Source organism: Felis catus, chromosome D4 (assembly GCF_018350175.1).
Source record: "Felis catus isolate Fca126 chromosome D4, F.catus_Fca126_mat1.0, whole genome shotgun sequence".
In the NCBI taxonomy this organism is placed as follows: Eukaryota; Metazoa; Chordata; class Mammalia; order Carnivora; family Felidae; genus Felis; species Felis catus.
In genome coordinates, this window is record NC_058380.1 from 18,301,745 (window position 1) to 18,329,670 (window position 27,926).

The 27,926-nt window shown below is 44.4% G+C and overlaps 1 long non-coding RNA gene across 2 annotated transcripts; it reads left to right on the plus strand.

Moving 5' to 3' along the window:
* Positions 1-87: 87 nt before the first annotated feature.
* LOC123381777 lies at positions 88-27,926 on the plus strand. 2 transcript variants are annotated; one of them, XR_006589197.1, is made up of 2 exons: positions 88-144; positions 26,844-27,926. It is a non-coding gene; the product is annotated as an uncharacterized LOC123381777 (long non-coding RNA). The 2 variants fall into 2 exon arrangements; XR_006589196.1 differs by lacking the exon at positions 88-144 and adding an exon at positions 25,875-26,415.

Sequence of the window (27,926 nt, forward strand, 5' to 3'; positions counted from 1 at the left end):
CATCCAGGTGCCTCTTAAAGTTTATTCATTTATTATTTTAGTTATCTCCACCCCCAATGTGGGGCTCGATCTCACCACCCTGAGACTGGATCATCCGTTCTTCTGACTGAGCCAGCCAAGTGCTTCTGGTTTTGTGTTTTAGAGGTAAGTCTCCCAGCACCCCTGAGCGGCACCCAGTCTGGTCCAGAAAACCAGTATAAAATGTACCCTCCAACAGCCATTGTCATTCACGGATGGCTCATAGGTGGATTTTGCTGACGTTGCACCTTTGTGGTAGCTTTCTATTTTAGAGTTATTCTTCCCAAATATGTGTTCTGCTCTGTTGCTTCCCTGCTGCTGAAGCAGGTGTATGATGCCGAGAAGCATATGAAGAAGTATTTTAGTTGCACAATTAAAGAAACCATTATTTAAAGATTTCACCCTCTAATTCTGGTTGCTCAAAATTAGACACTGCATTAGCCGTCCTTCTTACATGACTTCCTTTCCTGGTGTTTAGTTTCTTCCTCTGTATACCGGAGCATAGACAACCGTTACCTGGTTTGACATCGCACTGGTGTTGAGAAGTTTTAGCGCTTTTTGCACACACCCCCTTCTTTTTTTTAATGTAACAAGTTTGCACCCAAAACATGATAACTAAACACTGTCTAAGAAGTGCTCTTTTCACATTATGGTTTTAGGCAAAGACACACTCACCGAGTCACTTGACACAGTGGTTTCTAGGTAGGTAACATCTCGGAGCAACATGTTTGGATGAACCCAGACATTTTGCTTTGCATGCGCGAGCCAGGCAGGAAGGGTGAGTGGATGGCATCTTCTAGGACCTTTCGGACTCCTTGTGGGTATATATTGTTCCTGTATCTTTCAAGGCAATCTTGTGTTCAGCCTTTCTTTAGGTCTTCATGTGTTTTTCTGTACTATAATTTTTTTTTAAGTTTATTTATTTATTTTGAGAGAGAGTGCAAGTGAGCAGTGGCAAAGAGAGAGGGAGAGAGAGAGAGAGCGAATCTGCAAGCAGGCTCCACGCTGCCAGCACAGAGCCAGACTCGGGGCTCGATCCCGTGAACCTCGGGATCATGACTTGAGCCAAAATCAAGAGTCGGACACTTAACCGACTGAGCCACCCAGGTGCCCCGTGCTGTGATTTTATTCTTCAGTGCATTTTGAGTAGAAGAGAACCACGAAACACAAAAGTTGAAGAAAATGTGAAAAATTATTTTTTAAAAAAGAATACACATCCCAGAGGATGTTCTACTATCCCCTTTCAAGACTTTTCTTCCTCAGTGACTAAAACACATTTTTACTAACTTAAATTTTATACACAGTATCAACTTACTCACCTTCAGTTTAGCTTCTATTACTTATTTAGACTTGCTTTCCGTGACATATTTTTCTATTTGTGGAAATCGCTGGGGTATCTTGCTTGGGTTGAAATAGAACACGTCATCATTTTTTTCCCATTAAAATTCATGGAAATCTTTCTCATATAATGGCCTCTCAGAGCATGAGGGGCTTGTAGGATGAGTTGAAGACATTAGGAGTGAAGGCGAGATTGGAGAGGTAAACAAACAGATTTATGCTCTATATGTGATATGTTTTATCAGCCTGAAGCCTTTGTGAAGGGCGAAAAGAGAAAGACTGTAGAGGTCGCTCCACGTGAAAAAAAACATAATAACCTTGGACAAGGACGCCACACTCTTGCTCCTCCTACCTAGTTCACATTCTAGCCCTTGTCAATCTCTTACCCAGTTTCTTCGTGCTTTTTCCTGACCTCTACCTGTGAGGGTCCCAGGCAGTGGTGTGCTGGTCGATGTTTAACATTGGCTCCACGGGTTGGGGGTGGGGGGCCTCGAGTGTGGTGTTTGCAATGTTCACAACGCAAATATTTCCACGATGGCTGAATTGCAGCTGTTACTGCCGGGGGTTTGGGACTAGATGTGCTCCACCACCAGCCCACCACTGGCCCTTGGGCTTAGTAATCAGGCCCTTCTCTTTCTTTGTGGTTATTGCCTAGGTGATCTCCCCAGATTCCGTGGCTCTAAATACCTTCCATATGCTGAGGAGTCCCAAATTAGGTCTGATGCCCAATCTCTCCAATTTGCACGTATTCTCGTCCAACTGTGAACGTGACGGCTTCACTTGGATGTCTAACAGGCATGTGAAATTTAACAGGAACAAAACAGAACTCCTGATTTCACCAGGGCCCGCCTCCAAGTCTTCCACCGTCTGGGCAGAAGGTATCATCGTCCACCCCGTCACTCAGTCCTCGACCCTCAGAATCGTCCTCGACTCTTTCTCTCATACCCCACGCCCAACTCATTGGCAGCTCTTATTAACTATGCCTTTAAAATTTGTCCCAAATCACACTCATGTGTGTGTGTACCGTCTCTGGTCCCTGCTGAGTGATCCAGGCATGACTTCTCTCCTGTGGTAGCATTTCTGCCTCTACTCTGTGCCTCGACAGTCCGTCCTCTACCCAGTGGCCAGATTGAGCCTTTAAATTTTTTTTTTCAACGTTTATTTATTTATTTGGGACAGAGAGAGACAGAGCACGAACGGGGGGGGGGGGGGCAGAGAGAGAGGGAGACACAGAATCGGAAACAGGCTCCAGGCTCCGAGACGTCAGCCCAGAGCCCGACGCGGGGCTCGAACTCCCGGACCGCAAGATCGTGACCTGGCTGAAGTCGGACGCTCGACCGACTGCGCCACCCAGGCGCCCCTAGACTGAGCCTTTAATGCAGAAATTGGCTCCCATCACCCCCTTGCTTAAAACTCTCCAGTGACTTTTTCGTCGTAGTCAGAATGAAATCCAAACCCAGTCACCTGCAGTGAGGCTCTCCTACCTCATCGGGCCCTTGCCACCTCTCCACCTTCGAGTCTTTCCATGCTGCCATCTGGTTATCCCCCTCCAAATGCACTGGCCCGCTTGCTCTTATCAACACACCAGCTTAGTCTAGCTTCAGACTTTCACATTTCTGTCCCTTCTGCGTGGGAATCTCTCCCGACAGCCTGGACATAATTCATTCACCTCATTCAGGTTTTTACTCAAACGCTACCTCTTAAGAGAAGCCTTTCTTGATTACCAACCCATATATATAATATATAATATATAATATATAATATATAATATATAATATATAATATATAATATATAATATATAATATATAATATATAATTATATATTATATACTGTATATAATATATAGTATATATAATATATATAATATATATAATATATAATATATATAATATATAATATATATAATATATATACCCATATATATAAATATATATATATTTATTATTATTAACCCCTACACCCAACATGGGGCTCAAACTCACAACCCTGAGATCAAGAGTTGCATGCTCTACCCGCTGAGCCAGCCAGGCGCCCCGCTGTGCTTAATTTTTCTTTAGAGCACTTATCATCTGATTTATATTATTTACTGACTTGTTTCCATAAAAGAAGGTGTTTGTCTCACTGAGTGCCGTATTCCCAGCGCCTACAAAGTTACCTTGCCCACAGGAGGTGCTTAAAGAAATACTTCGAATGATGAATAAATGTCTATGTATTCATGTAAATGTATGTTTAATTCATGATGAATAAATAAATATGAGAAATGGAAACCATCTACTCTCACCCAGCTTACTGTCTGTATATCAGGGGTGGCAAACTTTTTCTGGAAAAAGCCAGATAGTAACTATAGATTAGACTTTGTGGCCATCGTATCTGTATGGCAGTTACTTCAGTCTGCGTTTGTAATAGGAAAGCAGCCACAGACAATACTTTAAAAAGTGAACATGTTCCAATCAAACATTACGCACAGAAACAGGCTAAAGGCTAGATTCGCCCTTTGGGCTGCAGCTTACAGACTCTGGTCTAGATGAGTATGACTGTACTACTCTGGTATCTTCATTAACATGACCTTCCTATTCCACTGTCTTCATCATCAGACCTTTCTGTTCCAGGAAATTCTTGCTCAAGATAATAAAAGTCGCAAATCACTTTGGAACAACCCAATCGAATGAACGTCAGACAGCTGCTCAGTTTTCACTGAACAACATTGAATGATGATCTTTGCAAGCTTGAGAATTTCCTGTAAGACCCTCATCTGGCTGCGTCTACTTATCCTAGACTCCTATATCGCAATCCTACGTTGAAAGACCTGCCTTCCGCCAGACTTCAAAACCTCATCGATACCCCCAACGTGGCTCTCCTCACTCAGAGATGCTGCTAAGACCGCCGAGGTGATCGTCTCCCTGAGAACACTGAGCTATAGCCTCAGAGCTATTTGCTGGTGTTTCCGAGGCATCAGACGTAATGAAGGACGATCCCAGAGGAGGTTATCGTGTCGTTTCTGTTATTTGTGCTATCATAATTACTTGGCCCTCAAATTCAAGGACATATTCATTCATTTAATCATTCAACAAATATGTATCGAGATCTTATTACACATCTTTCCTCCTACCAGCTAGTCTTGATATGAGTGTGTAAGTACAAATCAGCCAGCTTTGCTCTGTGAGCGGATGATAGCAAAAGGCAATCTTTTCCCCCAGTGATTAGCGAATGACTTTCATGTATGATTTGGGGGGTTTTTTTGAACTTAAAAAAAAATACATATTTCACTGGGGATTTTAATAGGGAAAGAAAAATATACTCCTTAAAAATGAGGACCTCTTGGTTTGCCCTAAGCTTTTTGGATCTCTTCTCCAGCCTCTGAAGTTCACAGATCCAGGAGTCTGCAACCAGTTGTGCATATGGCCAAGAGTTTTCTGGAGGGATGCCAGGCACGGCTGAAACATCAACTTTCTGACAACCGTGGGGGGAGAGGCAGCCCTCACTGCCATCCTCGTCCATAAAAACCCTGGAATTTATTTGCACAAAGAGCTCATTGAGAGCTGACAGGTCTGCTACAGCCATTCCTTTATTCTCATGGAGGAAGCGTCAGAAAAACCAGTCCTGTCTGTGCCATTTCTGCAAATGCTCAAAAGGCTGCGCCTTGTGGGTAATCAGCAGGCCTGGCTTCCCAAATGGGTGGAGGCGACCAGGCAGGCCTGGGGAGAGAGCCCAAGGCTCCAGTCGGGGCCTCACTGAGCCACCTCCCTGCCCTCATCTTGGAAATGCAGACGGGAAACAAAGTAGCACCTCACTCACGGGCAGCATGTGTTAATCCACGGAGAGAATGGAAGAGAAATGGTTTTGTAGGCTCAGAATCTCTTCCCAAATGCTGGTCATTACGATTTCGTGAAGGAAGGGGTTGCAAAAGAACCTGCCAACCCCCCCACCCCCACCCCTCCGCCCCCAAATCTTTTCAGTAGTGCTGGGATTTCTGTTCATAGAAAAGCAATCTTTATTTGTTCTTTCCTCGTTTGGGTTTGGACTCTTTTTAAAATGCGAGCACCTCCTACAAGGCGTAATCCATCAAAGCAATCCACCCGAAAACACACGGGCTTCTCAAATGCTTTCCTTTCCTTCTCTCAGGAGGGATCAGGTGGCTAAGGACGGATAATGACAAGAGATTACTAAAAAGTTGGGGGAGGTCCTTTTAAAAAGGAGGAATGTCTAGCGAATAATGGAATCGTAATGGCCTTGCAGAGTAGAAGCATCAGTGGTTTTTGAAGTGAAATCTTAGGCAGGTTCCTTTTATATAAAACAGAAAGAAACAAAGCTTCTCAGCCACCATCACAGCCTCCTGCTGATGCCTGCGCCTTTCCCCCTCGAGGCCCCTCTGTGGGATCACAGGGCTGTGAGGACCAGAGCTTGGAAATCTCTCTACTTAGCCTCTCCCTCATATATCGGAGGTCCCAGAAGAAAGGAGGAAGCATAGCCAGTCTCCTAAGTTAGGGCTCACGGCTCGGCACAGGGACAAAACCACGATACCGAACGCTGGAGCTCTTACTATATGCCAAGCTCTTGGCTCAACTATGCGCCTGATCTGATTTAATCTCCAAAACGAGCTTGTGAAACAGATACTATTCTCTCCTTCCCATCTTACAGATGGGGAAACTGAGGCTTGGGGAGCGTTAAAAAGAAAAAAACTCGTAAGACACTCAGACTGAGGCCTGTATAGTTCCGGGGCTGGTATTCTCAACTCCACTGTCGGTCCATTTCCTCTATCAATCACGCTGTTCTCCTGAAGAGAACTTTTGTCTCTGTCTGACGCTCGTCACCACAACATCATCCAGAATTTCTGCAGATTCTAGATTTGGATTTCAAAGGAGACTTGTCTGCAACACCCACACGTTATCTTCAGTCTGGATTTATATTTTAGAAGAGAGGAAAAGAGTCTGAATTAAAATAGAAAGTTCTTTTATGGGCGTAACAAGTGAGCATACAGTGTTAGGCACAGGATGAGGTTCTATTTTCCTCCCGTGTTGCCAACTCTGGGTCGTTCCTTTTTTCTTTTCAAATTTAGCATAAACTTGCTGAATAAAAGACGAAGGAAAAGTTGACATACTGCAACAAACAAAATACCCCACCTTAAAATCTGAAATTCAGACGAGAGAATGACTCTGAATGCAAAGTAACATTGGATCGGTTTTAAAAAAATAAATAAATAAAATCAAAAAACCCCCAAACACAGCTCACCGTGGAAACTTTTAAGCGATTTCCAGAAGAGAGAAAGAGAAGGAAAGACACCAAATGAATAAGGACATTCTTCTTTTCGTTTAAACAGCAGGAGAGAGAAGTGAAAAACTCCCTCACTGGCTAGAATAGATAACCAGATTAGTATCAGTCCCCAGCAAAGCCATCATTCACGTGATTGTGACAGCTACAGGATTATAAAGATAATAGCATTTTAGAGCTATGAAAACTGCCTCGAGATGAGCCAGCAGCCTCTCTTAGAGATAGAAGACGGTGAAAGGGAGACACTGACGGGCAGGAGAGTGTGCTGGTTTTAACGGGTGGTTGGTCTCATTCCATTTGCAAGAGCTCTTTGTGTGATGGAGGGAAGGACGTTTGGTTTGGGCATGACACGATTTTTTGGAATCGTATTTATTTTCTCGTCGGTTGATTTTTACCTGGCACGTTTTCCAAATACGTTTTTCCCCCCCTTCTTGTATTGATGTTCAAATATGCTGTCCTTTTTAAAAAAAAAAAAATAGCTTTTGGGATTCCAGTCTTTGTTAAGGAAGTCCTCATCTTCCCACTGTGGGTGCCTTGGGTTTCGTTTTCATTTGCATTTGAGACTTTACTCTTTAGGCAATTTATACAATTGCCATACTATATTGATTTTATTGTAATGTCTCTAATGTTACCCCCCCCCCTTTACTTTTCTTCCCCCCATACGTTCTTGGTTCTTCTTGAACATTTATTCTTCCATAACAATTTTAAGAATCACAGTAGTGTTTGTGGTAGACTAAATAATGTGTGCCCCTTGCCCCACCCAGTATGTTTACCACCTAATCCCTGGAACCGGTAAATGTTACTTTATTTGGCAAAACGGACCCTGCAGATTAAGTTAAAGATTTTGAGATGGGAGATGATCTTGAATTACCCTGTGGGTCTAATGTCATCACGACAATCCTTATGAGAGGGACACAGAGCAGTCAGAATGGTGAGAGAAGGTGAAGAGGTGACAGAGATCAGACCGGTGTGCTTTGAGGCTGGAGGAAGGGTGACAGGGCCACAGGAACATGAACAAAGCAAGGAAGTGATTCTCTTCAAAGCCACCTCGTAGATGCAGTCCTGCCCACACCTTGATTTCAACCTCTGAGACTGATTTCGCACGTCTAACCTCCGGAACTGTAAGAGGATCGTTTTGTGTTGTTTTAAGCCACTGAATGTGTGGTAATTTGTTATGGCAGTGATGGGAAACGAATACGGTGTCGCAATGGAAAGCAAATGAAATATACGCATCAATTTGTGAAAACTGACATTTCTATGCCATTAGTTTTCCCATTCATGAACATAGTTTCCCTTTTCGTTTGTTCAGACTTGTTCTGTTTTCAAGAAAATTCCATGTAATAAAAAAACTAAACATATAAAAACTAAAAACATCGATTCTCACATGGGATTTGTTTCTTTCTTGCTAACCTTATTCTGAAATATTTTACATTTTGCCTTTGTTGTGAATGAAACATTTTTCTGTTTCTACTTCTATTTAAAATAGTTGTTTGTCCGACCAATTACCAAATTCTCTTATTACCTTTTCTCGAGTCTCTTTGGTTTTGTTGTTGTTATGTGTCTTTTTTTATTTGCATTTTTTAAATGTCTATTTATTTTTGAGAGAGTGAGTGAGTGTGAGTGGGGAGGGGCAGAGAGAGAGGGAGACAGAGTATTGGAAGCGGGCTCTGTGCTGACAGCAGACAGCCAGGTGTGGGGCTTGAACTCACAAACCACGAGATGGTTACCTGAGCGGAAGTCAGACACTTAACAGACACTGAACCACCCAGCCACCCCTATTTGTGTTTTTATTTTATGTATTTATTTTTAAAGGGATACCACTATATCAACCGCAAAGCCAAAGGGTTTTATTCCTATTCTCAAATATTAAGTCCGTTACTTAATTTTGTCACGTTAACAAGTTTGGGATCTCTTCGAAGTCAGTGTTTGGCCATGAGGATGATGGTGAACATCCCTGTGTGGTTTCTGTTTAGTTAAAATGGTTTTAGCCTTTTGCACTTTAGGATCCGGTCTGCCATCAGTTTGGTGAATAGCCTTTATTATTAAGTAATTCCTTTAATTCTCATGTTATTCATTAGGAATGGGCCACTTTACTAAATACATTTTAAGCACCTAAAGATATGATCATCAGGTTTTCCTCCTCAAAGGATTTATGTAATAGATTGTCTTGCTAGACTTCCTGACACTGAAATGCTCTTGACCTCATGGAAGAAATCATGGTCTGCTTTTTTTTTTTTTAATTTCTTTTTTTCTTTTTATACATGACTGAATTCTACTTAATATTTTATTTAGATTTCTTGGCTCTATATTTGCCAACTTGCCTGTAATTTTCAAAACCTTTATCAGCTGTGATTTAGTTTGACTTTATAAAATGGATTAGGGGCTCTCCCTCCTTTTCTGTGGCTTACAGTCCTTTAAATAAAAGCAGTATTAAAGAAAATAAAATAAAATAATAAAATAAAATAAAATAAAATAAAATAAAATAAAATAAAATAAAATAAAAGCAGTATTGTTGGTCCCTTAAAGGTAGGATAAAATTCAGCTAGAAATTCACATCTGGTTACTTTTCAAACATTTGAATGTCCCTCTTCTTTTCCGCCTCTCAATGCCTAGGTTTTTCTGATGTCATTTAGTGCTTTTAATTCTAGATTGTGATTTGAATTATTCTTATCATATAAGTCTAGTTCAAGAGGCTGAATTAGACTTATCTATTTCTACTCAAAATCTTCCTACTTATTCACTATGTAAACACGCATAAAGATTCATTGGTTACCAGTCAGCCTTCTTTTTCGTCTTTTCCCAGATTGAAATTTACATTCTGATCTATTTGATGTTTGATTAGTCTTTCTCTGGGTATTTGCCTCAAATGGAGTACCTCACAGATGTACTGCTTTACTCTCTGAAATTGTGTTTTCTTTTGCTCTCAAAGATTAATGAAATAATGCCTGGGTGTGGAATTTCTCTCTGTGATGTGTAATATTTCTCTGTTTTGTGGCTTCCAGTGTGGTGGTCGGATGTGGTGCCTATCAGATTCTTTCCCATTGAGGTAGCTTGCTCATTCTTTCTGGAAGCTTATCAGATCTCTTTATTTTTAGAATTCAAGACTTTAATTGGAAAAAGGCTACATGAATGCCTTTTCTCACAGTACCCCATTTTCTTAATGACTAATGATGTTGAGCATCTTTCTGTGTCTGTATTGGTCATTTATCTATCTTCTTTGAGGATATGTTTATTTAGATGGTACGTTCATTTCTACCTGGGTTATTTGCCTTTTTATTGTGGCTATTGATTTATTTATTTATTTTTTTGTTGTTGTTGTTGCTTGATTGAATCTATGACTTCCTAACATTTTCTGGGTAATGGTGATTATCAAAGGAATACATTCTTCATGTTTCATCAGAAGTTAGAAAAAGTACTTTATGACATTAGTGAAGAATGGCAATTTGACATTTAGGGCTGAGTAAGAGTAAGAAGTTAATCCTCAGAGACCTAAATTACATTTCGAAGGGATTGCTCCAGAAGGTTTTTGTAGTATTGATTCTAAAGAAATCACAGTAGAAGTGAGTAGTCTAGTTAAGGATCTGTTACAATAATGTAGGTGAAAGGTGAAGGTGTTTGGACCATGATGATAATGGAGACTAGGATTGTAAGTGATCGGATAGAATGAAGAGAATTTGCCCCTGGATTGAATGTAGTAAGGAGAGAAAGAGAAGAGTCAAGGAAAACTCTAAGGTTTTTGTCCTGAGAAACTAGAGGAATGGAATAAGTTACTGAGTTCAAGATGACTGCAAGAGAAATAGTTTGAGGATGAAAATTAGGAGTCCTCTTTTTAACATGTTAAATGTGAAATTTCTATTAGATATCCCAATGGGGATATTGAGTAAGAATTTAGGTCTCCTTGTTGAAATTCTGAGGGGAAGTATTGGCTGGAGAGAAAAATTGAGGACTCCTCGTCAGATAGATGGCATTTAAAATCATAATCCTTCAAGAAAATGTAATATATATACAATGGAATATTATTCAGCCTTACAAAAAAAAAAAAAAAAGGCAATCCTGTCATTTGAGACAATGTGGATGATTCTAGAGGACATTATGTTAAGTGAAATAAGCCAGACAGAGAAAGATAAATATTACATGATATTACTTATATGTGGAAGAAAGCAAAAAGGAAGGAAGGAAGGAAGGAAGGAAGGAAGGAAGGAAGGAAGGAAAGAACAAAATCAAACTCATAAAAACAGGAAGGAGAAACATAGTTGCCAGGGTTGAGGGGCATGAAGGAGCTAGGAAGAGGTTCCTGAAAGGATGGAAACTTCTAGTTATAAGATGGATATGATCTAAGGATCTAATGGGTGGACATGGTGACTGTAGCTGATAACACTGTATTATTTAATTGAAATTTCAAATTTGTTAAGAGAGCAGAACTTAAGCGTTCTCACCAAAATAAATAAATAAATAAAGGAAAGTAAATATGGATGGCAGGTGTGTGAATTAACTCTATGGGGTGAATCCTTTCACAACGTATACATATATGTACGCCTCCAATATCTAAACATCTTACAATTGCGTCAATTATACCTCAGCGAAAGCAGGGGGAAAGGTCTTGGTCCTGTATGAGATCACCTAAGGAATGAGTGTTGCATAGAGGGAAAGAGGTCTAGAGGTGGGAAAATGAGGGTCAAAAAGCAAGGAGGCTCAGAGGATGTGGGTGAGACAGGAGGAGAGCAAAGACAGAGTGATGAACTGATGCCAGAGACAATGGTGCCACAGGAAGGAAGGAAGGATCCGCTGGGTCAAAGCCAGCTGGAGGCGGAGGAACTTGAGTTGGAGAACGAACCTTTGGGTTTGACAATGGGGAAGTCACTGGTAGAGGTGACAATAACCGTCGGGCTCCCTTGGTGACATTGACAGCCTGATTGGAGTAGGTTCAAGACACAAGTGAATAAAGGATATTGAAAAAGTTCTATTATTATCCGCACGTCAAACAAAAATTTTGAGTTCTATTTCTTACTACCAGAACCTAGTCATACTCTGGTGGGTAACCTCTGACAATTTAAGTTAACATTGATGATTCAGAAACACTTGCATAAATCAGCTATTTGAAGATGCCACAAACACACTTTGACGAACTAAGTACAAGACATATTGTGCCCTCTGGGACTTCTTTTGGAATATTTGCATGGAAAAGTGAGCAGTTTTACCATAAAGGGCAGCAGAGAAATGAGGCTGTGATAGAAAGAAGTGAATGGAGACTCTTCCTCTTAAAGATGGGGAATTTCACAGCCATGCAGTAGAGAGACAACACTGGATGGGGACAGAGGCTGGAACAATGCCTCCGTGTAGATGAAAAAGTGTCTCATCACAAATGGCAGCACTGACCTCAGCTGGGAAGCAATGATTCAGCGACAATAAGCAGAAGAAAGAAAGCAAGTATGTGTAGAGAGGCCGGGGTCTTGGGGTCATGAGTTGAAGCATCGCGTTGCATGTAGAGGTTGCTTAAAAACAAAATCTTAAAAAATAATTAAAAAAAAAAAAAACGACAGAAAGAAAAAAAAGAGGAGTTTTTTCACATCTTCTTTTAGAAGCAAGCGTAGACCGTATACATCAGAGTAATGCTTGCTGCTGTAACAGAGATAAACACAAATCGACAAACAAGGACTCAGACGCAATAAAAGAACATTTCTCATTCATTAACCGCCCAAGATGGGATCTCTGGTTGTCCGGGGGAGTTTTGTTTCCACACAGCCTTGTAGGATTCCATCAAATGACAGCTCTGCCATTTTCAAAATGTTATCTCGAGGGCCACCCCGGTGACGTGGAGTGCCGCCATTTTGGTGAGCCCCAGAGGGAAAGAAGATGGAGGACCGCGCCTGGGGAAGTGGCCCACCTTGCTTCTCCTCACGCCCACTGCTGGAACTCAGTCACGTGACACACCTCACCGCCAGGGTGTCTGGGAGATGTCATCCAGCTGTGTGCTCAGCAAGAAAAGGAAACCGAGTTTTTTGAACAGCCAGCAGACTCTGTCACGCCAACCACTGAAAGAGACACCTACCAAAGCTTTCCTTGAGCATCTCTTTAGGGGCCTCTAACAGTTGCAATTATGACAGTGTTTCGAAAACATGGGAAAGTGCTTGCGATTCGGTCATACGTATTTGGCGAATACCTAAAATGTGCAATATGCCGTGCTAAGTGCTTTATATCCATTATCTCATTTAACCCTCTCCTAAACCCCAAGACAAGGGAGCATATTGACCCTAGTTGGTGCAGGAGGAAACTCAAAGTCACAGAGTGGCAGGAGTCGGATGTAGAACTTGGTCAGCCAACTTCAAAGCCCACGTGTGACCTCTTCGCGGCGCTCAGAAAATAATCGCATGCTAGAATCACCAGCCACTCAAACAGGAGGCACACGAGAAGACCCCGAGGAGCCCACGAAGTGCATCATCGTCATCCTGTCTGGGTGGTGCAGTTTTTATTTTCCTCTATTTTCCAAAACTGTTTAAAGAAGCTTTTTTCCCGGTTCAAACCTTTTTCCCTGAGATGACGTTTCTCTTTAAATGAAAGGAGACTAGTGTTTACCGATCACCCAGGTGTGTGTATAAAGACAAGTAAGAAAAGCTTCTTTCGCAATAACAGTGGGAATGATACTCTGTTTTTCCTGGAACTCGCTTTCGTGTAACCTCTCTGGGGCTTGTCTGCGGTTATGGAATAAGAAAACCCTTCCAGTTGCCTTCTTTGGAACGGGCGCGGCTTATCTTGTTCTCCACCTCAGTGAGTAACTTACTGCAAAGGGCATTGTACTTGCTCAGAAAGGGATCCACGTGGGACTCATACCATTAATCTTTCCCTGCCACCATCGCTCTGCAGTCTCTTGATACGATGTAATATTTCTTCCTTTCTTTTCCGTTGCTCTTGTTCTTCTTAAAACTGACAACGAATTTGGTCTCAAGTGAATTTCATTTTGAGCCATCTCAAGCGTACAGAAACTGCAGGAACGGCGCGAAGAATTTTCTTCCCTTGAGCCGTTGGATCGTAAGTTGACGACGCGATACACTATTCGTCCCTGGATACAACCAAGAATATTTCCTGAAAACAAGGACATCCTTTTACAAAAGCAAAATACCCTCATTGAAATCTGCAAGTTAGCATTTTGTTTTGTTTTGTTTTTTATTTATTTTTGAGAGAGAGAGAGAGAGGGAGAGAGAGAGACAGGCGGACAGAGTGTGAGAGGGAGAGGGGCAGAGAGAGACAGAGACGCAGAATCCGAAGCAGGCTCCAGGCTCCGGGCTGTCAGCACAGAGCCTGACGCGGGGCTCGAACTCAGGAGCCGCGAGAGATCATGACCTGAGCTGAAGTCAAATGCCACCCAGGCGCCCCAGCATTTTTGCATTACAACCATCTATGCCTCACACCCCATTCAGGGGGGGTGACTCCAGTGAGTCCATTATAGCAAAGGATCCACCAAAATTCCTGGTTGCATTTATAATTGTCAACCACTTTGGTCTCCCCAAACTACAATGATTAATGCCTCAGGCTTTCCTTGACTCTTCTGACTTTGATGCCTTTGAAGATTACAGGCCTGTTATTTTATCGACATCACTCAATTTGGGTTTGTCTGTTAGAAGGTTTAGGTTACGCGTCTTTGGCAGGAATTTCTCCAGTGACGCATGATTCTTCAGCAACCTATCAGGAGCACACGACTTCAATTTCCCCCATTACAGATGACGTTCAATTCGATCGCTTGGTGGTAGTGTCTGCGACTTTTTCCTATAGGAAATTACTCTTTTCCCTGCTGTAGTTAATCGGTATCTCATGGGAAAGGATCTATGTAAATATCCCTTCTCATTACACTTGCAATTTACCCATATAGTCGCATTGCTAAGGACTCATGGTTTTCTATTGAATTCAAGAAGTTACAATCCATTATGATGATGATTTATTTTGATGCTGAAGCTGGCTTCTGTGTCCTTTTGATATGCCCCATCACTTCCTCGCCTTTTGCCAGAGTCCATTTTGTAAGTTTCCTGCCTCAGCCCTGCATTCAGCCAGTTCCCCCAAAGTGGAGAACCGTCTCAAGAATATGAAATCTAGGCTGTGTCAATTGCTGTTAGAAGCCCTCTTAGCAGACAGAATTGTGGGATACTTGTAAGTATACAGCTACATACATATTTTATAGGTATAGGAATATAAAAATATACACGTACAGACACATTTTCTTTTTTTTTCCCAATTTTTTAACATTTATTTATTTTTGAGAGAAAGAGCATGAGCAGGGGAGGGGCAGAAAGAGAGGGAGACACAGAATCCAAAGCAGGCTCCAGGCTCTGAGCTGTCAGCACAGAGCCTGACGCGGGGCTCGAACTCTCGAGCTGTGAGATCATGACCTGAGGCAAAGTCGGACGCTTAACTGACTGAGCCACCCAGGTGCCCCAGACACATTTTCATCTCTACTTAGTCTTATGGCTGTCTACATATGTTGAAAACTATAAGCTACTCCCAATGCATCCAATTCCTATCCAATACCACAGTGTTCCAGTTTTCTCCTTTTCCGCATTTGTAACTCCTGGCTTCAACAGTCAGAAATTTGGCTCCCCAAATCCCCATGTCATTTGCTCTGTCCCCCAGTGTGTAACCAGTTTGGTCGTAGCCACTGCCCCTGTGCCTCTGGGTACGCCCTCCTCCCCCTGCCCTTGCCCTGACTTGTCCACGTCACCATGTGAAAGCCATTTTCACCCCCCTTACACTCTGCTCCCCCTTCCTGCGTGGGCGCCTTCCTCATCCCCCTGGGGTATGGATTCCCTACACAGGACACAGTGACCTGTGCCGTTGCCCTCCATGCCCCCTGGGGCGTGGCTGTGACTCCCCACACAAGTTGCCCCTGCTGTGGCAATGCCTCCCTCACTCAGTTGGCTCCCCAAGTCGCCAGGGCAGGTGCAGTCACCCTCCTCAGTCCACTCAGCCCGACCCCCCCCCCGATGCCGAGCTCCCCTTTTTGGTGTGTGCCCCAAAGAGGAACAGAATTTGCAGAATTTGCCACCCTCAAATATGCCTCTTTGGCCTTAGGATTATTTCAGGATGGTTAGGGGCGCCTGGGTGGCTCAGTCAGTTAAGCGTCCGACTTCAGCTCCGGTCACGATCTCACAGTCTGTGAGTTCGAGACCCACGTCGGGCTCTGGGCTGACGGCTCAGAGCCTGGAGCCTGCTTCGGAATCTGTGACTTCTTCCCTCTCTCTGCCCTTCCTCCTCTCATGCTCTGTCTCTCTCTCTCTCTCTCTCTCCCTCAAAAATAAATAAACATTAAAAAGACATTTTAAAAAAAGGATTATTTTAGGCTAGTTATTGTTAAGAAGGAGCAGACACAGGAGAAGCTCTGAAAAGCGAATAGCAGTTACCTTTCCTGAGACATTTATATTAATAAGGGAAATCTCCATTTGTAAGGGTGTCCCCTGTACCAGGGAGAAGAGGATGACCAAAGCTCTAGAAACTCATCAGTGGAGAAGGTGCTTAAATCTGCACAACAACCTTATCCTTGGCTTCCGCCCCTCCACACCGTGGAATCGGGTGCAGGACCCTTACAGCCCTGAATCACCACCATGACAAACCCTGAGTCCACTCTCAAGGTCCTGTGCTTTTGATCGAGTTTATGTCGGAGACCGTCTCCGGGCCCAGAGTTGAGGTCTGAGTGACAAGAGCCTCAATGGATCGGGTACCAGACCAGAGGTCAGGAGGCAGCCATCTCGTCCTGGCCCTGAACTCTACTGGGGGTGCGAAGTCTGTCATTCCACCTGGAGTCTTTTAAATTTTTTTTTTTCAACATTTATTTATTTTTGGGACAGAGAGAGACAGAGCATGAACGGGGGAGGGGCAGAGAGAGAGGGAGACACAGAACCGGAAACAGGCTCCAGGCTCCGAGCCATCAGCCCAGAGCCCGACGCGGGGCTCGAACTCCCGGACCGCAAGATCGTGACCTGGCTGAAGTCGGACGCTCAACCGACTGCGCCACCCAGGCGCCCCTGGAGTCTTTTATAGAAACGGGGAGAAGCCAACAGAATGGTCAATAAATAAAATGTCGGGAAAGAGTACCTTTCTCTGTTTACAGAGAGAGAGCTGCTGCGAAGATAAAGTGAAACAAGGCATTTTGAAATGTTTTGAAAACTGTAAAAACCTAGGCAAATATGGTGTTTTTATAAGGGAAAGATTTGTCATGAAACACCAATGCAATGCAGGTGTTTGGTAGGACCATCCTATTTTCTTAATGGCTCGCAAGAGCGATGTGGCTGAAATATGTCCCAATGCATGGAGCTGAAAGTGTGTGCCGGGGAAATAAAATATGGGACACATAGGTGGGGGGGGGCAGCACGTGCGGAATCTTGCTGCAGCCAGAACTCTGGAAGCTTATGGAATGAGCATTGAAGAGTTTCCGGTTTCATTCAATTTGCATATTTACTGGCTATTCGACTAGAAACTTTAACAGCCGGATTCTTCCTTCAGTGACACCCCATCCCCAAATTTACTTCTCTTTATTTATCTCCTCTGTGGAAATTTCCTTTGCGTATCATTACCATCGTAGCAGCTTCTAGAACTTCCTTTTTCGTGACTATTTACTGTCCAGATCTGTGCAGTACCTAACTGACCTATCTCTTATTTCAACCAAAGAAGCCAACTAAATAGGATCTCGGGATCTGAGAACTCCTTGATTCTCCAGGCTTCCATTGATGCAAAAGGACTTCAAGTTTTCCCATATCTTATGAGATCCCCCTTTGGCATTTTAAATGAGTCTGCCACATATTGGAATTGCTTTTCACTTACTCTTGGATGCCAGAGCAATGAAATAATAAGTCCCACTAAACCCAAAAAGGACCCCGAGGCCGCCAGCCCTGTGTGGACGACACATAGAGATGGGATTCTAATGTTGCTGCATGTGAGAAAGACTTCGGTTACATTTTAAAAACATTCCAGAAAAACCACAGAAAGAAATTCAACACCTTTCAAAAGAAGAAATGAGGTCAAAGGCTGGGGAAAGCAACGTTAAGAAATCCCCACGCTAAAGAAAGCAAAAGGCAGCATGAATATTGCAAGGAAGTGGTCAGTTCTAGTAGACGGTGGGGCAATGAGGTTGAGAGGAGGTGGAAATGACTGACTCATGGTTCCCTCTTCCATTTGGCTCTCTGCTGTTGAGGGCCTTTGCAAAGTCGTAGTTGCGACAGCAAGGGGGTTCTTAGCTCCGTGGTACCTGGGTGATACTCTGCAGGTAACTGAGCTGGGCCAATGAGCGGGATAAGGACCAGGCTCCCTCCAGGGTGACCCACAGGGAGTGTATGTGGGTGGGTGTGGCATTGGTTTCAACTGGATTGGGTGACATTTGAAGACGAAGTTACCCTGATGTATTTCTTCATTCCCCCATTCATTCCTTTAGGAAATAATTATTATTGAAAAAAAATTTTTGTAACATGTATTTATTTTTGAGAGGCAGAGAGAGACAGAGCACGAGCGGGGGAGGGGCAGAGAGAGAGGGAGTCATAGAATCTCAAAGAGGCTCCAGGCTCTGAGCTATCGGCACAGAGTCCTATGTGGGGCTCGAACCCATGAATTATGAGATCATGACCTGAGCCGAAGTCGCATGCATAACGGACGGAGCCACCCAGGCGCCCCAGGAACCAATTATTGCCTGCATAGGGTTGGCAGATGGTTTAAACCAAAATACCAGACACACTTAATAAAAATGTGTAGGCCAAATAAAAAAAAAATTACCCTCAAATTCCAATGATATGGAAAACTTACTGATTAGTTTACTCCTGACAACAGCCATCATGTCAGTCCTAATTGGATGGGTGAGATCCCAGCTTATATCAACACTTTGGTATGGCCATCTCACTAGAGATCGTGGCTTGAACGTATATGTTTATCTTGGTTCTCTCTAAAGACCCCACAAAAATGCCAGTGAATGAATTAAAGCACAAACTCAGAAAGACTAAGAGAGCAGAGGAAACAACAGGGGGAAATGGAAGGTGGGAAGCCAGTGGGTAAGTGGGAATGAACTAACCAACTCAAAGAAGCTAAACCCTAAGTTGCCAGTGGTGGGAAGGGGTTGTCCATCCAGTTTGTGCCACAGGCTCCCAGAAATGCTTAGGAATGGGTGACACCAGATATCCCTAAAATGGCGGTCAATGGAAACATGGGTTGAGAGTCTTTTGAGAAGCAGTTAGACTCTCGGCTTTCTTCTCAAAGCCTTTCAGCACAAGACCCGTCCATCTCCCACCTTTGCACGTGACCGGAAGGTTAGTCTCCAGAGCAACACTGCCCAGCACGGTAGCCGTGAGGTGTATGTGGTTTCTGAGCACTCGAACTGGGCTTCTGGTAAATTGAGATGTGCTGTAAGTGTGAAACACACAGCAGATTTGACGTCTGAGTTAAAAAAAAAAAAAAAAGAATGTAAAATACCTCTCGATTTTTTTTTTCAAATGTAGAGGATATTTAGAAACAATCATGCTTTTAATATATTAGGTGAAGTAAAACGTCTTATTAAAATTCATTTCTCCTCTTAATTTTTCTTTTTTTAACAGGATTGAGAGGAAATTTAAAATTACTTTCATGGCTCCCATGATACTTCTTTTTTTTAAGTTTATTTATTTTTGAGAGAGAGAAAGCGTGAGCAGGGGAGGGGCAGAGAGAGAGAGAGAGAAAGAGAGAGAGAATCTCAAGCAGGCTCTGTGCTGCCAGCTCCAAGCCCCGACATGGGGGCTCAAACTCAGGAACTGCTAGATCATGACCAGAACCTAAATCAAGAGTCAGATGCTTACCGACTGAGCCACCCAAGGCGCCCCAAATGTGTTGCTCTTAAAATGACGATTTATGTTGTGGCTCATTTTTATTTTTTTTATTTTTTTTATTTAAAAAAAAAAATTTTTTTTCAACGTTTTTATTTATTTTTGGGACAGAGAGAGACAGAGCATGAACGGGGGAGAGGCAGAGAGAGAGGGAGACACAGAATCAGAAACAGGCTCCAGGCTCCGAGCCATCAGCCCAGAGCCGGACGCGGGGCTCGAACTCCCGGACCGCGAGATCGTGACCTGGCTGAAGTCGGACGCTTAACCGACTGCGCCACCCAGGCGCCCCTGTTGTGGCTCATTTTTAATGCCCTCCTTGTGCACAGAAGTAATAACGCGCCGTAAGAATAACACTAAATGTGCGAGAAGGGTGTGCGCATGTCTGTGCTTGTTTCACTCGGCAGAAAGCTAAAACACCGGGCCGTGTGTCTCAAAGCGCCCCCCTGACGATTCTCTGAGCACCCAGCAGGTGCCACTCGCGGAATCAGGTGCCTGAGCACAGAGACGCAATCCCGTCCTTGCTGTCCACAGAGGTACGGTCTAAGGGAGAAGTCAGACAAGAGGGGAAACGCTTTATTGTGCAGGGAGAGAGAGCAGGACAGAGTCCGCCCGGGGAGGGAGAGGGGGAGGACCCTACACCAAACAGGCTGGGGGAGGGGCGAGAGGAAACATTTGCAGAGAGAGGGCCAGCTGGGTGCCAGCGGAAGGAAGGGCACTCCCGGCAGAGAGCGCGGGAAAGGGGTCACAGGCAGGAAACTGAGGCTACCTTGAGTTGGCTGCATGGAGGCTGTGAAGGAGAAAGCGTCCAGGAGTGAGGATGGAGGGGGCCTGGGCCTGGCCTGTCACGCCAAGCGAGTAGAATGATCTACAGGAGTCGGGGCATCGGTGAGATGCTCGGGCGACTTCACCGGAACGGGGAGCCCCTTTGAGGGTCTCCATATGCTCTTCCCGAGTGGCTGGATGCCTCCCCTTCCCCATCTATCAGTTTATAGAGGGGATGAAAACAGCTGCTACTCCCGCCTTTTTTGAAAGGAAAATATCTGGGCTTGTGGAACCAGGGGCGGGGGAATGGGGCAGGTAGGTGCCGGGTCACAGTGTAAAGTGTGCTTTTTGTGCTTTAAGTGCTCCCTCGCCCCCATCCCCCGACAGCCCACCAAGACTGATGCCCATTTTTTGGACCCGTTAGCACCCAGAACCCCGGGGCCCCTCACCGAGGAGCTGAGCTGCTGGCCTTCTTCGTCCTGAGACCCATTCTGTCCGGGTCCAACCTCCAGTGAAAAGCCAGTGGATCAGACGCTCTGATCCTGACTAATGCGGAATTCTTCCCCAGTTTTATAACCTCTTAAACTCGATACATGAGAAAGGTTTCTAGACAGTACTAAGAAGGGTTCTAAGGGGAGCATCAGGCACCTCGCAGAGTGACAGGGACGAGGTGTGCTGGCAAAAGTCTTCACGGCGCCCCTAAGTCATCACACAGATCCGGGGGACCCAGAAAGCCGTGTCAAAGCAAACGAAGTGAGCTGTTTTAGGTAGCTGAGAAGGGGCGCGAGGCAAGCCTTAAAACCATCTGCAGACCGCACAGTAGGACTTCCTGCCACGATATGGCAAAAAATGGGGGCGGTTGTTAGAATAAAACTTAACTTACAAAAACAGGTGATGGGGGGTAAAATATGGCCATGAGCCACAGCTTGCCAACACTGGTTATAGAGGTGGAAAAAAAGACCATGGTCTTTGGAGATACACAGACTTAAACTCCCCTCCTAGCGCTAAGAACTGCTAGATATACGGTCTTATGAAGGTTCGTTAACCCTGCTGTCCTCATTTCTCTTGAATGTGAAACGGACTGGTAATTCCCACCTCTAGTACAGCGACCAGGCCAAGAGGAGATTCTAAATACAAAGACCTTAACGCGGCGCTCAGCAAATGGAGGCGCGCAACAAATTTTAGACCCTCTTCTCTCCTTTGACTTTTCCTTGAGCCGGTATTGTTTCACACCTGGGGTACGAATAAATATTTTTTGATCCTCTGATTGACTGGGTGACCAAATGGCAGAGCCCAGCAAGGTAGGGTATGAGCCAGGATAACTCTGGGGCCCCATGTTTGTCAGAGGGCTGGGACGGGGTAGACTTTGGATCCTACAGGACGTTTGGAAGTCACTGAAGGAATTTGCAGATTCTTGTTTCAGGTAAGCCATCTTGGTTGCAAGCAAAATAAATTGGTTAATTGAAGCAAAAAGGGAATTTACTGGAAGGATGCGGTGTGGCTCACAAAATCCAAGAGGAGCTGGAGAATTCGATCTGGAAGGGATAAGGTAGCTAAATAAAGCCTTAGATGCACAAAATTCACATCAGACTTACCCCAGTTGCTAGAAGATTATTTCTTTTATATGGAGTATGTATTTTATATGATATTTAGCTTACATTCCAAGTCCCGTGGAGACTGCGGATGGGGCGGGTGTGGTTATATACACCTGACCCTTCACTGAGAGCTGGAAAAAGGAAGGGTCTCGGGCAAGGATCCTTCAGGGCCACATTGACTTCCTTAGTGGGAAAGCCAGCACCTGGCTGAGTAAGATGGCCACAGGAAACACTGATGAAGAGAAGGTTCTGAGACTTAACAAAAGGCATCAAGATTACCGGGCCGAAATACTCCTTATCCATCTACTAACGGTTTCTCACCCTTGCACGACCGACATTTTGGACAATATAACTCTTTGTTGTGGGGAGCTGTCTTGTGCATTGTAGAAAGGTTGGCAGAATCCTGGTCTCTCCCAGGTAGACACCAATAGTAGTGCTCCCTCCCCTTCCAAAACCCCTGGGGAGGGGACAGAGCTACCCAGGTTGAGCTCTGGAGGGCTGGCTCGTATCCCAGGGGTCCCCTGAATACCCAGTATGCCTGGTTTGGTCCCATGTAATCACCTCCTCAAGGACTTGGTTGGCCTTGAGGACAGATTCGATTCAGTACTTGAGATCCGCTCTGTTTCCTGAGTGGATCCAACATTATCGACCTTACAGCGGAATGTTTGAACACCTTTTAATATGACAATTTCTGAACATCCTCAGGGTCAGGTAAGGCTTGCCTTTCCAGTAGCCTAGACACTCAAGGGCGAATATGCAAATGAATGAATGAATGAATGAATGAATGAGTGAGTGATGCTGGGCTTCTGGGCAACAGCTTCCCCTTTAAAACAATAATTATCACTACCCGTACTGTCATTTGTTACTAAGCTCTATGTGTCCTGGGCTGTAAGGTCGTTGCATATATTTTCTCACTGGTTCCTCCCCCAAAGCCAATGGAGTAGGTGACAGTCCAATGGATCTTTGCAGATGAAGAAACTGAGCTTCAGAGAAGGGCAGACACGGGATTTGAACCAAGGTCCAACCAACCGCAGAGCTTCTGACTGCAGGCGGTGGGGGCTTCCCAGCCTGGACCGGCCTAGCTCCAGGCCCCGGAGAAAGGGAGGAAGAGAAGTGAGTTCCCTCCATCCGAGGCCAAACTCGCCCACTCAGATCTCCCTGCCGACAGCTTTTTAAGCAGGACTCTACTTTTTGAACCCGATTTTGATCCGGCTTTGGAATTGCAGCTGCCTCTTGAGGAAACCATCCCACTCTCCATCTGGTGGATTAATTTGCTTTTCATCTCCTCCCTCTCTTGGCCTGTGGGTCAGCAGGCTACTTGATAGCACCTTGGCCAGAGAATCAATGGATAAGGGAAGGAAAAGGAGGAAAACTTAGCTCCACTCTTGTTACCTGAGGCAGCAGCTGAAACCAATGCCCACAAAGGGGGTTTTGTATTTCCCATGAATTTAAAATGTCCCCGTCACTCATGCCACCGAATGTCCTGAGCTGGTGATCCAAGAGAGAATGCAATCATTGTGCAAGCGAGATAATTTATAAGGAAATACTTCACGGCACAGTTAGCAGTAGAAAATCAACCTCAAAGAGCTAACTACTCGGCTGGGGTTTTTTGTTGTTGTGGTTGTTGGCCTTGCCTTAGTCGTGGGTGGTGGGGGAAGGACAGAGCTGCAGAAACGTCCAGGACTTTCAGGAGGTTCCAGTCACATCTCCCCCAATTTCTCCGGGTCTCCGTCACGTCCCCCACTCCCTCTGTGGGTCCAAGTCGTGTGGCCCTTCTGTCCGTGAGCCCGAGTCACATGCCCACTCTCTCTGTGCCCCTTCCTCACCCCCTACTCTGGCTCGTCCTTTCTGTGTGCCGTTTCCAGTTCTGGTCAGGGAACAGAGGAGCTTGGTTTTAAAACTGAGATGTCTGAATGTTAGAACAGTACTGATCAACGATCAGCCGCAAGTTGGCCTTGACAAGGTTGGCCATTGGGTTTCATCATGGAGCTTTAGAGGAGAAGGAAGCCATTCCCATCCAGGGAGTAACAGGTGTCTTTTCAAAACTTCTTTCTTTTCTTTTTTTTCTCTCTCTTGTCTTTTTCCTTCTTCTTCTTTTCTTCTTCTTCTTCTTCTTGTTTCTTCTTCTTTTTCTTCTTCTTTTTCTTCTATACCCTCCCTCACAGCACGGGGAGGGCCACTGTTGTGTAAGAAAATACTGTCTCTGTTTGGAACCTAGTGGTGCAGTGAAGCTTTGCTCCCCAACTGAGGGGCAATTCTGTTTTAGCTCTAGAGTAATTCTGTTTTATTTCTGAGGTTGAAAGTGAAAGAAGAAGTTTCCTAATTCTGACTTAATTTCTTTTCTCAAATTATTATTCTTAGGAACTGTCAAAGAGAATGTCAGAATAACATTTCTACCCCCTTCTCTCCTCCTCTTGGGCTTAAACACAAGAGTTGTAGCTCTTCCTTCCGGCTGGGCCTGCCAGGTGCCTATCTAATTTTTGATGAGGAAATTCCTCAACCCAAAGTCGGGAGAAGAGTATGGAGAACCTTCTGCCCTCTGGGCAAATTCAAAACGAGCAAAAGCAAGGAAATAATGGAATTAAATAGCACATGTGGAAGAAAACAAGACTCTCACTTTTGAATTCTCAATAACGAGGACATCTCAGTTACATATTGACGTGTAAATTAACAAGACTTTCATCTTTTGCGGGGCTCTGCCTCTGGCCCAGCCCCTGCCATCTGCTTTGGGGGTCTCTTCCTTGGGCTTCAGGAATATACAAAGGCCACTGGTGGAAGGCAGAGGAAACTTGAAATTTCAGCAAAGCCTCCTAAATAGGTTTTCAAGAAAGCCAGCGGGCCGTGGGTCGTGAACATCCTGGTGTAGACCCAAGGGGTGGACGACAGAGCAGCAGGCAGACCAGAAAAAACTTTTCCACTTAACCCGGCCAGGGAGGAAAGTCAGTGTCAAGCTAGGGAGATAGAATCTTCAGGGGTCTAGCCCAGAGCTTCTCAAACTTTAATACACCAACCGACCACCTGGGGATCTTGTGTAGGTGCAGATTTTCACGAAGCTGGAGGGTGGGGCAGCTGAGAACCTTCATGGTTCACAAGCTCCTGGACCCAGGCTCCTAGGCACAGGCTCCAGCCTGTGCCCACAAGGCTCTGAGCTTAGAAGGACCTGGGCTTGGTTTGATGCTCCACTGTGGCCTTGAAATTCTTAATGACTTTAAGCTTGAACCTGGGTTTTCTAAGTCAGGTGGTACACATAGCCTGCATGTGCAAGGAAGGAGGAAGGTGCATGTTCCCTGTCTCTTGCTGCCGTATTCGCAAGCGTATGAGGATGATGGAGGTGGTCATGAGTACAAAACTCTGGTGGGAATTCTGCAACGTCTCTAAGCAAGTGCAGGGTAATGTTATGTCTGTGACTTAGGAAGGTTGGGGGTGCTGACAGCCTGAGAACCTGGGTGGCTCAGTCAGCTGAGCGTCCAACTCTTGATCTCAGCTCAGGTCATGATCTCATGGTTCGTGAGTTTCAGTTCCACGTCAGGCTCCGTGCTGACAGTGCAGAGACTGCTCGGGATTCTCTCCCTCTCTCTCTCTGCCCCTCCCTGTCTCTCTCTGTCTCTCAAAATAAATAAACTTCAAAAAACAATTTAAAAAATTAAAAAAAAGAACCAGAATTTTCTGTGAATACAGAAAGAAATATAATTCTAAGAATCACAAATGACTAAGAAACCCTAGCATATCCTTCCTATGTTACTTCTCTATCTTGGCCAACCACTTAGGCCCAAAGTGATGCCACAGAAGGAAAGAGAAAGTTCCATTTCCTTTCAGTTCTTCCTTATGCATCAGGAAGCAGAAGGTAGAGATTGCTGATAGAATACATGCTTATTAGGAAGTAAAATACTGGGGTGCCTGGGTGGCTCAGCCGGTTAAGCATCTGACTCTTGACTTCAGCTCAGGTCATGATCTCACAGTTTTCGAGTTCAGGCCACCACGTGGGCTCTGTGCTGACAGCGTGGAGCCTGCTTGGGACTCTCTGTCTCCCTCTCTCTCGCTCTGCCCCTCCCCACCCAAAGTAAACAAATAAACTTAAAAGAAGAAGAAGAAGAAGCAGCCAGATACTAAGAATAATTGAATTGCTTTGTTCAGTTTTCCACTGTTGTGGTGAGAACAAAATACAAATGTGTGTATAAGTTACAAAATACAAATGGTGTAATTTTGATGATTCCACATATGAATTAACTTTACGTTTGCATTTAAAAGTGGCATTACATGGTCAAAAGATGCATGGAAAATCCACGCAAGCAACTTAAAACCTTAACGTGTCTTTTCTTAGCATGGCATTGAACGGCAACTATAAAACATCGCAAGTTGAGAGGCCGAGGAAGACAAGGAAAAGCTTCATCTTTCGGTATCTTCAGTCGTCCTCTTTTCCTCATTTTGGACAAGGGGCCCAAGGTCTTATTTTGTACTGGGCTGTACAAATTGTACAGCCAGCCCTGCTCCCAGATGATGCTGATGTTCCTGGCCCACAGACCACATTTTGAGGAAGTGAGAGACTAGACCGAGGCTTTGAAGCCAGACAGACCTATTTTTGTGGCTTATCAATGAGGACCATCTAGCTTGGTACGTGATATTCTTGCCCACATGCTTTAGCTTTCTCATCTATACAACTCCTCCCAGACAGGGACTCCAAAGACAACCCCCTCCACTAGACTCTTCTTGCCCTTGGCAGACCCTGGAGCTGAAGGGTTCAGTAGAGGTCCGTCCTTCCTCTACTGTAGTTGGTGGTTGACCTTGCAGTCCCTCTGCTGGGATATAAGCTCTCTGAGAACGGAGTCATGCCGTGTCTCTATCCTGAACGCATGCCTGCACCGCCAACCTCTGCCATAGACGGTATCGATAGTGTTATAATGCAGAGGTTTCATATTGAATGAATACAAATTCTCTGCTTCAATCAAGCAACGTACCGTCGTCGAAATACAGCATATTCCCTCCAGATTCCCGCCATCTGTCTCAATATTAATATTCTCCCTTCTCTATTTCCTATTCAGATCATACTTATCCTTCCAGGGGTGGCTATGTGAATTCTTACTTTGGGCTTCTAGAGGATCTGATCCCATCTCCGGCTCTGTTTTCCCACCAGCCTCTTGGTTACGCCTCCCATCAGCATCGGCTCAACTCCTCTTGTGAATGAATGACTGCAGCCCTTCCGGCTTTCCCACTACCCAACCGAGGGAGAACATCTGCCTCCGAGAACTCCCAGCAACAATCCTGGGCTTTGCTCTGATTGGCTGCCTCCTGAACCAATCCTGGCGGCTACGGGGCATAGCCGGAAGTTGAAGACCTTAAACCTGAGATTACCTTTTCACGTTGACAAGACAAAAGCCATTCTGTTGATCCATTTGGGACTTCCTTGCCGACAGTGCAGTTAATGCCAGACGTATAAAACACCACAGGCGGGTGGTGATAAAAGAGCTATTGGCTGACAACCCAAATATTTTCCCTACTCCCGATGATGGTTCTGCTAGTAAACATTTTCTCTTCCACGACTCTGTAGCTAACGAGGCTCTTTGAGATAATAGCTCAGTCCTCTCATTCTAAATACAGGGAAATGAGGCCCCATTGGGAATAGGAAGGACCCTGTTTAAGATCACATATCTAGTTAGTGACAAAGCTCGCTCTAGACCACATTGCTTCCAACGTATTTAGACCCTAATATACACTCTGTTGCCTTGTGCTGCCATTTAAGGATGTTTCTCTTCTTTAGACACTGACTTCCCAGGGGCCAAAGACAATATCCATCTATTCCACAGCATTTAGTTCAGGACTATAATGACAGCTTAGCTGAGGATTGTAAGCATATTAAGCAGACTTAATGTTAGCAGGATGAGTGAAAGCTATGTGTATTACCCAAGTGCCAAGCAAAAGTCCAATAACAAGTTAGATGATTATTATTGATAAGTTATTACTGTGCTGTGACCAGAGAGAGAATGTTTTGCCTTTCCTTTAAGTACGAATGACACTGGAATTTAACCTAAAAGTCCCAGACTTGTGAATAATTTCCATATACTAGAATTTCTTTATATCAACTATATAACCATTATTATATGTATATATGTATACCTATATTTCCA